Source organism: Heptranchias perlo, chromosome 9, assembly GCF_035084215.1.
Source record: "Heptranchias perlo isolate sHepPer1 chromosome 9, sHepPer1.hap1, whole genome shotgun sequence".
Lineage (NCBI taxonomy): Eukaryota > Metazoa > Chordata > Chondrichthyes > Hexanchiformes > Hexanchidae > Heptranchias > Heptranchias perlo.
This window is the reverse complement of record NC_090333.1, coordinates 83,691,653-83,704,580: the sequence shown is the minus strand read 5'-3', so window position 1 is coordinate 83,704,580 and position 12,928 is coordinate 83,691,653.

Below are 12,928 nucleotides of genomic sequence, written 5' to 3'. Positions count from 1 at the left end.
ACAGTCACACTGACAGTCAGGGACATCCACCTACAGACAGTACTGGGTAACAGTCGCACTGACAGTCAGGGACATGCACCTACAGACAGTACTGGGTAACAGTCACACCGACAGTCAAGGACATCCACCTACAGACAGTACTGGGTAACAGTCACACTGACAGTCAGGGACATGCACCTACAGACAGTACTGGGTAACAGTCACACTGACAGTCAAGGACATGCACCTACAGACAGTACTGGGTAACAGTCGCACTGACAGTCAAGGACATCCACCAACAGACAGTACTGGGTAACAGTCGCACCGACAGTCAGGGACATGCACCTACAGACAGTACTGGGAAACAGTCACACTGACAGTCAGGGACATCCACCTACAGTCAGTACTGGGTAACAGTCACACTGACAGTCAGGGACATCCACCTACAGACAGTACTGGGTAACAGTCGCACCGACAGTCAGGGACATGCACCTACAGACAGTACTGGGAAACAGTCACACTGACAGTCAGGGACATGCACCTACAGACAGTACTGGGTAACAGTCACACTGACAGTCAGGGACATGCACCTACAGACAGTACTGGGTAACAGTCACACTGACAGTCAGGGACATGCACCGACAGACAGTACTGGGTAACAGTCACACTGACAGTCAGGGACATGCACCTACAGACAGTACTGGGTAACAGTCACACTGACAGTCAGGGACATGCACCTACAGACAGTACTGGGTAACAGTCGCACCGACAGTCAGGGACATCCACCTACAGACAGTACTGGGTAACAGTCACACTGACAGTCAGGGACATGCACCTATAGACAGTACTGGGTAACAGTCACACTGACAGTCAGGGACATGCACCGACAGACAGTACTGGGTAACAGTCGCACTGACAGTCAGGGACATCCACCTACAGACAGTACTGGGTAACAGTCACACTGACAGTCAGGGACATGCACCTACAGACAGTACTGGGTAACAGTCGCACCGACAGTCAAGGACATCCACCTACAGACAGTACTGGGTAACAGTCGCACTGACAGTCAGGGACATCCACCTACAGACAGTACTGGGTAACAGTCACACCGACAGTCAAGGACATCCAACTACAGACAGTACTGGGTAACAGTCGCACTGACAGTCAGGGACATCCACCTACAGACAGTACTGGGTAACAGTCACACCGACAGTCAAGGACATCCACCTACAGACAGTACTGGGTAACAGTCACACTGACAGTCAAGGACATCCACCAACAGACAGTACTGGGTAACAGTCACACTGACAGTCAGGGACATGCACCTACAGACAGTACTGGGAAACAGTCACACTGACACTCAGGGACATGCACCTACAGACAGTACTGGGTAACAGTCACACTGACAGTCAGGGACATCCACCTACAGACAGTACTGGGTAACAGTCGCACCGAAAGTCAGGGACATGCACCCACAGACAGTACTGGGTAACAGTCACACTGACAGTCAGGGACATCCACCTACAGACAGTACTGGGTAACAGTCGCACCGACAGTCAAGGACATCCACCTACAGACAGTACTGGGTAACAGTCACACTGACAGTCAGGGACATGCACCTACAGACAGTGCTGGGTAACAGTCGCACCAACACTCAGGGACATCCACCTACAGACAGTACTGGGTAACAGTCGCACCGACAGTCAAGGACATCCACCTACAGACAGTACTGGGTAACAGTCACACTGACAGTCAGGGACATGCACCTACAGACAGTACTGGGTAACAGTCACACCGACAGTCAGGGCCATGCACCTACAGACAGTACTGGGTGACAGTCGCACCGACAGTCAGGGCCATCCACCTACAGACAGTACTGGGTAACAGTCGCACCGACAGTCAGGGACATGCACCTACAGACAGTACTGGGAAACAGTCGCACCGACAGTCAGGGACATGCACCCACAGACAGTACTGGGTAACAGTCACACTGACAGTCAGGGACATCCACCTACAGACAGTACTGGGTAACAGTCGCACCGACAGTCAAGGACATCCACCTACAGACATACTGGGTAACAGTCACACTGACAGTCAGGGACATGCACCGACAGACAGTACTGGGTAACAGTCGCACCAACAGTCAGGGACATCCACCTACAGACAGTACTGGGTAACAGTCGCACCGACAGTCAAGGACATCCACCTACAGACAGTACTGGGTAACAGTCACACTGACAGTCAGGGACCTGCACCTACAGACAGTACTGGGTAACAGTCACACCGACAGTCAGGGCCATGCACCTACAGACAGTACTGGGTGACAGTCGCACCGACAGTCAGGGCCATCCACCTACAGACAGTACTGGGTAACAGTCGCACCGACAGTCAGGGACATCCACCTACAGACAATACTGGGTAACAGTCACACTGACAGTCAGGGACATCCACCAACAGACAGTACTGGGTAACAGTCACACCGACAGTCAAGGACATCCACCTACAGACAGTACTGGGTAACAGTCACACCGACAGTCAAGGACATCCACCTACAGACAGTACTGGGTAACAGTCATACTGACAGTCAGGGACATGCACCTACAGACAGTACTGGGTAACAGTCACACTGACAGTCAGGGACATGCACCTACAGACAGTACTGGGTAACAGTCACACTGACGGTCAGGGACATCCACCTACAGACAGTACTGGGTAACAGTCACACTGACAGTCAGGGACATCCACCTACAGACAGTACTGGGTAACAGTCGCACTGACAGTCAGGGACATGCACCTACAGACAGTACTGGGTAACAGTCACACCGACAGTCAAGGACATCCACCTACAGACAGTACTGGGTAACAGTCACACTGACAGTCAGGGACATGCACCTACAGACAGTACTGGGTAACAGTCACACTGACAGTCAAGGACATGCACCTACAGACAGTACTGGGTAACAGTCGCACTGACAGTCAAGGACATCCACCAACAGACAGTACTGGGTAACAGTCGCACCGACAGTCAGGGACATGCACCTACAGACAGTACTGGGAAACAGTCACACTGACAGTCAGGGACATCCACCTACAGTCAGTACTGGGTAACAGTCACACTGACAGTCAGGGACATCCACCTACAGACAGTACTGGGTAACAGTCGCACCGACAGTCAGGGACATGCACCTACAGACAGTACTGGGAAACAGTCACACTGACAGTCAGGGACATGCACCTACAGACAGTACTGGGTAACAGTCACACTGACAGTCAGGGACATGCACCTACAGACAGTACTGGGTAACAGTCACACTGACAGTCAGGGACATGCACCGACAGACAGTACTGGGTAACAGTCACACTGACAGTCAGGGACATGCACCTACAGACAGTACTGGGTAACAGTCACACTGACAGTCAGGGACATGCACCTACAGACAGTACTGGGTAACAGTCGCACCGACAGTCAGGGACATCCACCTACAGACAGTACTGGGTAACAGTCACACTGACAGTCAGGGACATGCACCTATAGACAGTACTGGGTAACAGTCACACTGACAGTCAGGGACATGCACCGACAGACAGTACTGGGTAACAGTCACACTGACAGTCAGGGACATCCACCTACAGACAGTACTGGGTAACAGTCACACTGACAGTCAGGGACATGCACCTACAGACAGTACTGGGTAACATTCACACCGACAGTCAGTTACATGCACCTACAGACAGTACTGGGTAACAGTCACACCGACAGGGACATGCACCTACAGACAGTACTGGGTAACAGTCACACTGACAGTCAGGGACATGCATCTACAGACAGTACTGGGTAACAGTCGCACCGACAGTCAAGGACATCCACCTACAGACAGTACTGGGTAACAGTCGCACCGACAGTCAAGGACATGCACCCACAGACAGTACTGGTTAACAGTCACACTGACAGGCAGGGACATCCACCTACAGACAGTACTGGGTAACAGTCACACTGACAGTCAGGGACATGCACCTACAGACGGTACTGGGTAACAGTCACACTGACAGTCAGGGACATGCACCTACAGACAGTACTGGGTAACAGTCACACTGACAGTCAGGGACATCCACCTACAGACAGTACTGGGTAACAGTCACACTGACAGTCAGGGACATGCACCGACAGACAGTACTGGGTAACAGTCACACTGACAGTCAGGGACATGCACCTACAGACAGTACTGGGTAACAGTCACACTGACAGTCAGGGACATGCACCTACAGACAGTACTGGGTAACAGTCACACTGACAGTCAGGGACATGCACCTACAGACAGTACTGGGTAACAGTCACACTGACATTCAGGGACATGCACCTACAGACAGTACTGGGTAACAGTCACACTGACAGTCAGGGACATGCACCGACAGACAGTACTGGGTAACAGTCGCACCGACAGTCAGGGACATCCACCTACAGACAGTACTGGGTAACAGTCGCACTGACAGTCAGGGACATGCACCTACAGACAGTACTGGGTAACAGTCACACTGACAGTCAGGGACATGCACCTACAGACAGTACTGGGTAACAGTCACACTGACAGTCAGGGACATCCACCTACAGACAGTAATGGGTAACAGTCACACTGACAGTCAGGGACATGCACCTACAGACAGTACTGGGTAACAGTCACACCGACAGTCAGGGACATCCACCTACAGACAGTACTGGGTAACAGTCGCACCGACAGTCAGGGACATGCACCTACAGACAGTACTGGGAAACAGTCACACTGACAGTCAGGGACATGCACCTACAGACAGTACTGGGTAACAGTCACACTGACAGTCAGGGACATGCACCTACAGACAGTACTGGGTAACAGTCGCACCGACAGTCAGGGACATGCACCTACAGACAGTACTGGGTAACAGTCACACTGACAGTCAGGGACATCCACCTACAGACAGTACTGGGTAACAGTCGCACCGACAGTCAGGGACATGCACCTACAGACAGTACTGGGAAACAGTCACACTGACAGTCAGGGACATCCACCTACAGTCAGTACTGGGTAACAGTCACACTGACAGTCAGGGACATCCACCTACAGACAGTACTGGGTAACAGTCGCACCGACAGTCAGGGACATGCACCTACAGACAGTACTGGTTAACAGTCACACTGACAGTCAGGGACATGCACCTACAGACAGTACTGGGTAACAGTCACACTGACAGTCAGGGACATGCACCTACAGACAGTACTGGGTAACAGTCACACTGACAGTCAGGGACATGCACCTACAGACAGTACTGGGTAACAGTCACACTGACAGTCAGGGACATGCACCTGCAGACAGTACTGGGTAACAGTCACACTGACAGTCAGGGACATGCACCTACAGACAGTACTGGGTAACAGTCGCACCGACAGTCAGGGACATCCACCTACAGACAGTACTGGGTAACAGTCACACTGACAGTCAGGGACATGCACCTACAGACAGTACTGGGTAACAGTCACACTGACAGTCAGGGACATGCACCGACAGACAGTACTGGGTAACAGTCACACTGACAGTCAGGGACATCCACCTACAGACAGTACTGGGTAACAGTCACACTGACAGTCAGGGACATGCACCTACAGACAGTACTGGGTAACAGTCACACCGACAGTCAGTTACATGCACCTACAGACAGTACTGGGTAACAGTCACACCGACAGGGACATGCACCTACAGACAGTACTGGGTAACAGTCACACTGACAGTCAGGGACATGCACCTACAGACAGTACTGGGTAACAGTCGCACCGACAGTCAAGGACATCCACCTACAGACAGTACTGGGTAACAGTCGCACCGACAGTCAAGGACATGCACCCACAGACAGTACTGGGTAACAGTCACACTGACAGGCAGGGACATGCACCTACAGACAGTACTGGGTAACAGTCGCACTGACAGTCAAGGACATCCACCAACAGACAGTACTGGGTAACAGTCGCACCGACAGTCAGGGACATGCACCTACAGACAGTACTGGGAAACAGTCACACTGACAGTCAGGGACATCCACCTACAGTCAGTACTGGGTAACAGTCACACTGACAGTCAGGGACATCCACCTACAGACAGTACTGGGTAACAGTCGCACCGACAGTCAGGGACATGCACCTACAGACAGTACTGGGAAACAGTCACACTGACAGTCAGGGACATGCACCTACAGACAGTACTGGGTAACAGTCACACTGACAGTCAGGGACATGCACCTACAGACAGTACTGGGTAACAGTCACACTGACAGTCAGGGACATGCACCGACAGACAGTACTGGGTAACAGTCACACTGACAGTCAGGGACATGCACCTACAGACAGTACTGGGTAACAGTCACACTGACAGTCAGGGACATGCACCTACAGACAGTACTGGGTAACAGTCGCACCGACAGTCAGGGACATCCACCTACAGACAGTACTGGGTAACAGTCACACTGACAGTCAGGGACATGCACCTATAGACAGTACTGGGTAACAGTCACACTGACAGTCAGGGACATGCACCGACAGACAGTACTGGGTAACAGTCACACTGACAGTCAGGGACATCCACCTACAGACAGTACTGGGTAACAGTCACACTGACAGTCAGGGACATGCACCTACAGACAGTACTGGGTAACATTCACACCGACAGTCAGTTACATGCACCTACAGACAGTACTGGGTAACAGTCACACCGACAGGGACATGCACCTACAGACAGTACTGGGTAACAGTCACACTGACAGTCAGGGACATGCATCTACAGACAGTACTGGGTAACAGTCGCACCGACAGTCAAGGACATCCACCTACAGACAGTACTGGGTAACAGTCACACTGACAGTCAGGGACATGCACCGACAGACAGTACTGGGTAACAGTCACACTGACAGTCAGGGACATGCACCTACAGACAGTACTGGGTAACAGTCACACTGACAGTCAGGGACATGCACCTACAGACAGTACTGGGTAACAGTCACACTGACATTCAGGGACATGCACCTACAGACAGTACTGGGTAACAGTCACACTGACAGTCAGGGACATGCACCGACAGACAGTACTGGGTAACAGTCGCACCGACAGTCAGGGACATCCACCTACAGACAGTACTGGGTAACAGTCGCACTGACAGTCAGGGACATGCACCTACAGACAGTACTGGGTAACAGTCACACTGACAGTCAGGGACATGCACCTACAGACAGTACTGGGTAACAGTCACACTGACAGTCAGGGACATCCACCTACAGACAGTAATGGGTAACAGTCACACTGACAGTCAGGGACATGCACCTACAGACAGTACTGGGTAACAGTCACACCGACAGTCAGGGACATCCACCTACAGACAGTACTGGGTAACAGTCGCACCGACAGTCAGGGACATGCACCTACAGACAGTACTGGGAAACAGTCACACTGACAGTCAGGGACATGCACCTACAGACAGTACTGGGTAACAGTCACACTGACAGTCAGGGACATGCACCTACAGACAGTACTGGGTAACAGTCGCACCGACAGTCAGGGACATGCACCTACAGACAGTACTGGGTAACAGTCACACTGACAGTCAGGGACATCCACCTACAGACAGTACTGGGTAACAGTCGCACCGACAGTCAGGGACATGCACCTACAGACAGTACTGGGAAACAGTCACACTGACAGTCAGGGACATCCACCTACAGTCAGTACTGGGTAACAGTCACACTGACAGTCAGGGACATCCACCTACAGACAGTACTGGGTAACAGTCGCACCGACAGTCAGGGACATGCACCTACAGACAGTACTGGTTAACAGTCACACTGACAGTCAGGGACATGCACCTACAGACAGTACTGGGTAACAGTCACACTGACAGTCAGGGACATGCACCTACAGACAGTACTGGGTAACAGTCACACTGACAGTCAGGGACATGCACCTACAGACAGTACTGGGTAACAGTCACACTGACAGTCAGGGACATGCACCTACAGACAGTACTGGGTAACAGTCACACTGACAGTCAGGGACATGCACCTACAGACAGTACTGGGTAACAGTCGCACCGACAGTCAGGGACATCCACCTACAGACAGTACTGGGTAACAGTCACACTGACAGTCAGGGACATGCACCTACAGACAGTACTGGGTAACAGTCACACTGACAGTCAGGGACATGCACCGACAGACAGTACTGGGTAACAGTCACACTGACAGTCAGGGACATCCACCTACAGACAGTACTGGGTAACAGTCACACTGACAGTCAGGGACATGCACCTACAGACAGTACTGGGTAACAGTCACACCGACAGTCAGTTACATGCACCTACAGACAGTACTGGGTAACAGTCACACCGACAGGGACATGCACCTACAGACAGTACTGGGTAACAGTCACACTGACAGTCAGGGACATGCACCTACAGACAGTACTGGGTAACAGTCGCACCGACAGTCAAGGACATCCACCTACAGACAGTACTGGGTAACAGTCGCACCGACAGTCAAGGACATGCACCCACAGACAGTACTGGGTAACAGTCACACTGACAGGCAGGGACATCCACCTACAGACAGTACTGGGTAACAGTCACACTGACAGTCAGGGACATGCACCTACAGACGGTACTGGGTAACAGTCACACTGACAGTCAGGGACATGCACCTACAGACAGTACTGGGTAACAGTCACACTGACAGTCAGGGACATCCACCTACAGACAGTACTGGGTAACAGTCACACTGACAGTCAGGGACATGCACCGACAGACAGTACTGGGTAACAGTCGCACTGACAGTCAGGGACATGCACCTACAGACAGTACTGGGTAACAGTCACACTGACAGTCAGGGACATGCACCTACAGACAGTACTGGGTAACAGTCACACTGACAGTCAGGGACATGCACCTACAGACAGTACTGGGTAACAGTCACACTGACATTCAGGGACATGCACCTACAGACAGTACTGGGTAACAGTCACACTGACAGTCAGGGACATGCACCTACAGACAGTACTGGGTAACAGTCGCACCGACAGTCAGGGACATCCACCTACAGACAGTACTGGGTAACAGTCGCACTGACAGTCAGGGACATGCACCTACAGACAGTACTGGGTAACAGTCACACTGACAGTCAGGGACATGCACCTACAGACAGTACTGGGTAACAGTCACACTGACAGTCAGGGACATCCACCTACAGACAGTAATGGGTAACAGTCACACTGACAGTCAGGGACATGCACCTACAGACAGTACTGGGTAACAGTCACACCGACAGTCAGGGACATGCACCTACAGACAGTACTGGGTAACAGTCACACCGACAGGGACATGCACCTACAGACAGTACTGGGTAACAGTCACACTGACAGTCAGGGACATGCACCTACAGACAGTACTGGGTAACAGTCGCACCGACAGTCAAGGACATCCACCTACAGACAGTACTGGGTAACAGTCGCACCGACAGTCAAGGACATGCACCCACAGACAGTACTGGGTAACAGTCACACTGACAGGCAGGGACATCCACCAACAGACAGTACTGAGTAACAGTCACACTGACAGTCAGGGACATCCACCTACAGACAGTACTGGGTAACAGTCACACTGACTGTCAGGGACATGCATCTACAGACAGTACTGGGTAACAGTCGCACCGACAGTCAAGGACATCCACCTACAGACAGTACTGGGTAACAGTCGCACTGACAGCCAGGGACATGCACCTACAGACAGTACTGGGAAACAGTCACACTGACAGTCAGGGACATCCACCTACAGACAGTACTGGGTAACAGTCGCACCGACAGTCAAGGACATCCACCTACAGACAGTACTGGGTAACAGTCACACCGACAGTCAAGGACATCCACCTACAGACAGTACTGGGTAACAGTCGCACTGACAGTCAGGGACATCCACCTACAGACAGTACTCGGTAACAGTCACACCGACAGTCAAGGACATCCACCTACAGACAGTACTGGGTAACAGTCGCACTGACAGTCAGGGACATCCACCTACAGACAGTACTGGGTAACAGTCACACTGACAGTCAGGGACATGCACCTACAGACAGTACTGGTTAACAGTCGCACCGACAGTCAAGGACATCCACCTACAGACAGTACTGGGTAACAGTCGCACTGACAGTCAGGGACATCCACCTACAGACAGTACTGGATAACAGTCACACCGACAGTCAAGGACATCCAACTACAGACAGTACTGGGTAACAGTCGCACTGACAGTCAGGGACATCCACCTACAGACAGTACTGGGTAACAGTCACACCGACAGTCAAGGACATCCACCTACAGACAGTACTGGGTAACAGTCACACTGACAGTCAAGGACATCCACCAACAGACAGTACTGGGTAACAGTCACACTGACAGTCAGGGACATGCACCTACAGACAGTACTGGGAAACAGTCACACTGACACTCAGGGACATGCACCTACAGACAGTACTGGGTAACAGTCACACTGACAGTCAGGGACATCCACCTACAGACAGTACTGGGTAACAGTCGCACCGAAAGTCAGGGACATGCACCCACAGACAGTACTGGGTAACAGTCACACTGACAGTCAGGGACATCCACCTACAGACAGTACTGGGTAACAGTCGCACCGACAGTCAAGGACATCCACCTACAGACAGTACTGGGTAACAGTCACACTGACAGTCAGGGACATGCACCTACAGACAGTGCTGGGTAACAGTCGCACCAACACTCAGGGACATCCACCTACAGACAGTACTGGGTAACAGTCGCACCGACAGTCAAGGACATCCACCTACAGACTGTACTGGGTAACAGTCACACTGACAGTCAGGGACATGCACCTACAGACAGTACTGGGTAACAGTCACACCGACAGTCAGGGCCATGCACCTACAGACAGTACTGGGTGACAGTCGCACCGACAGTCAGGGCCATCCACCTACAGACAGTACTGGGTAACAGTCGCACCGACAGTCAGGGACATGCACCTACAGACAGTACTGGGAAACAGTCGCACCGACAGTCAGGGACATGCACCCACAGACAATACTGGGTAACAGTCACACTGACAGTCAGGGACATCCACCAACAGACAGTACTGGGTAACAGTCACACTGACAGTCAGGGACATGCACCTACAGACAGTACTGGGTAACAGTCACACCGACAGTCAGGGCCATGCACCTACAGACAGTACTGGGTAACAGTCGCACCGACAGTCAGGGCCATGCACCTACAGACAGTACTGGGTAACAGTCGCACCGACAGTCAGGGCCATGCACCTACAGACAGTACTGGGTAACAGTCGCACCGACAGTCAGGGACATCCACCTACAGACAGTACTGGGTAACAGTCGCACTGACAGTCAGGGCCATGCACCTACAGACAGTACTGGGAAACAGTCGTACTGACAGTCAGGGACATGCACCTACAGACAGTACTGGGTAACAGTGGTACTGACAGTCAGGGACATGCACCAACAGACAGTACTGGGTAACAGTCACACTGACAGTCAGGGACATGCACCTACAGACAGTACTGGGTAACAGTCGCACCGACAGTCAGGGACATGCACCTACAGACAGTACTGGGAAACAGTCGTACTGACAGTCAGGGACATGCACCAACAGACAGTACTGGGTAACAGTCGTACTGACAGTCAGGGACATGCACCTACAGACAGTACTGGGAAACAGTCGCACTGACAGTCAGGGACATGCACCTACAGACAGTACTGGGTAACAGTCGCACCGACAGTCAGGGACATCCACCTACAGACAGTACTGGGTAACAGTCGCACCGACAGTCAGGGCCATGCACCTACAGACAGTACTGGGTAACAGTCGCACCGACAGTCAGGGACATGCACCTACAGACAGTACTGGGTAACAGTCGCACCGACAGTCAGGGACATGCACCTACAGACAGTACTGGGAAACAGTCGCACCGACAGTCAGGGACATGCACCAACAGACAGTACTGGGTCACAGTCGCACCGACAGTCAGGGACATCCACCAACAGACAGTACTGGGTAACAGTCACACTGACAGGGACATGCACCTACAGACAGTACTGGGTAACAGTCGCACCGACAGTCAGGGCCATGCACCTACAGACAGTACTGGGTAACAGTCATACTGACAGTCAGGGACATGCACCTACAGACAGTACTGGGGAACAGTCGCACCGACAGTCAGGGACATCCACCTACAGACAGTACTGAGAAACAGTCGTACTGACAGTCAGGGACATGCACCTACAGACAGTACTGGGTAACAGTCGCACCGACAGTCAGGGACCTCCACCTACAGACAGTACTGGGTAACAGTCATACTGACAGTCAGGGACATGCACCTACAGACAGTACTGGGAAACAGTCACATTGACAGTCAGGGACATCCACCTACAGACAGTACTGGGTAACAGTCACACTGACAGGCAGGGACATCCACCAACAGACAGTACTGGGTAACAGTCACACCGACAGTCAAGGACATCCACCTACAGACAGTACTGGGTAACAGTCACACCGACAGTCAAGGACATCCACCTACAGACAGTACTGGGTAACAGTCACACCGACAGGCAGGGACATGCACCTACAGAGAGTACTGGGTAACAGTCACACTGACAGTCAGGGACATGCACCTACAGACAGTACTGGGTAACAGTCACACCGACAGTCAAGGACATCCACCTACAGACAGTACTGGGTAACAGTCACACTGACAGTCAGGGACATGCACCTACAGACAGTACTGGGAAACAGTCACACTGACAGTCTGGGACATGCACCTACAGACAGTACTGGGTAACAGTCACACTGACAGTCAGGGCCATGCACCAACAGACAGTACTGGGTAACAGTCGCACTGACAGT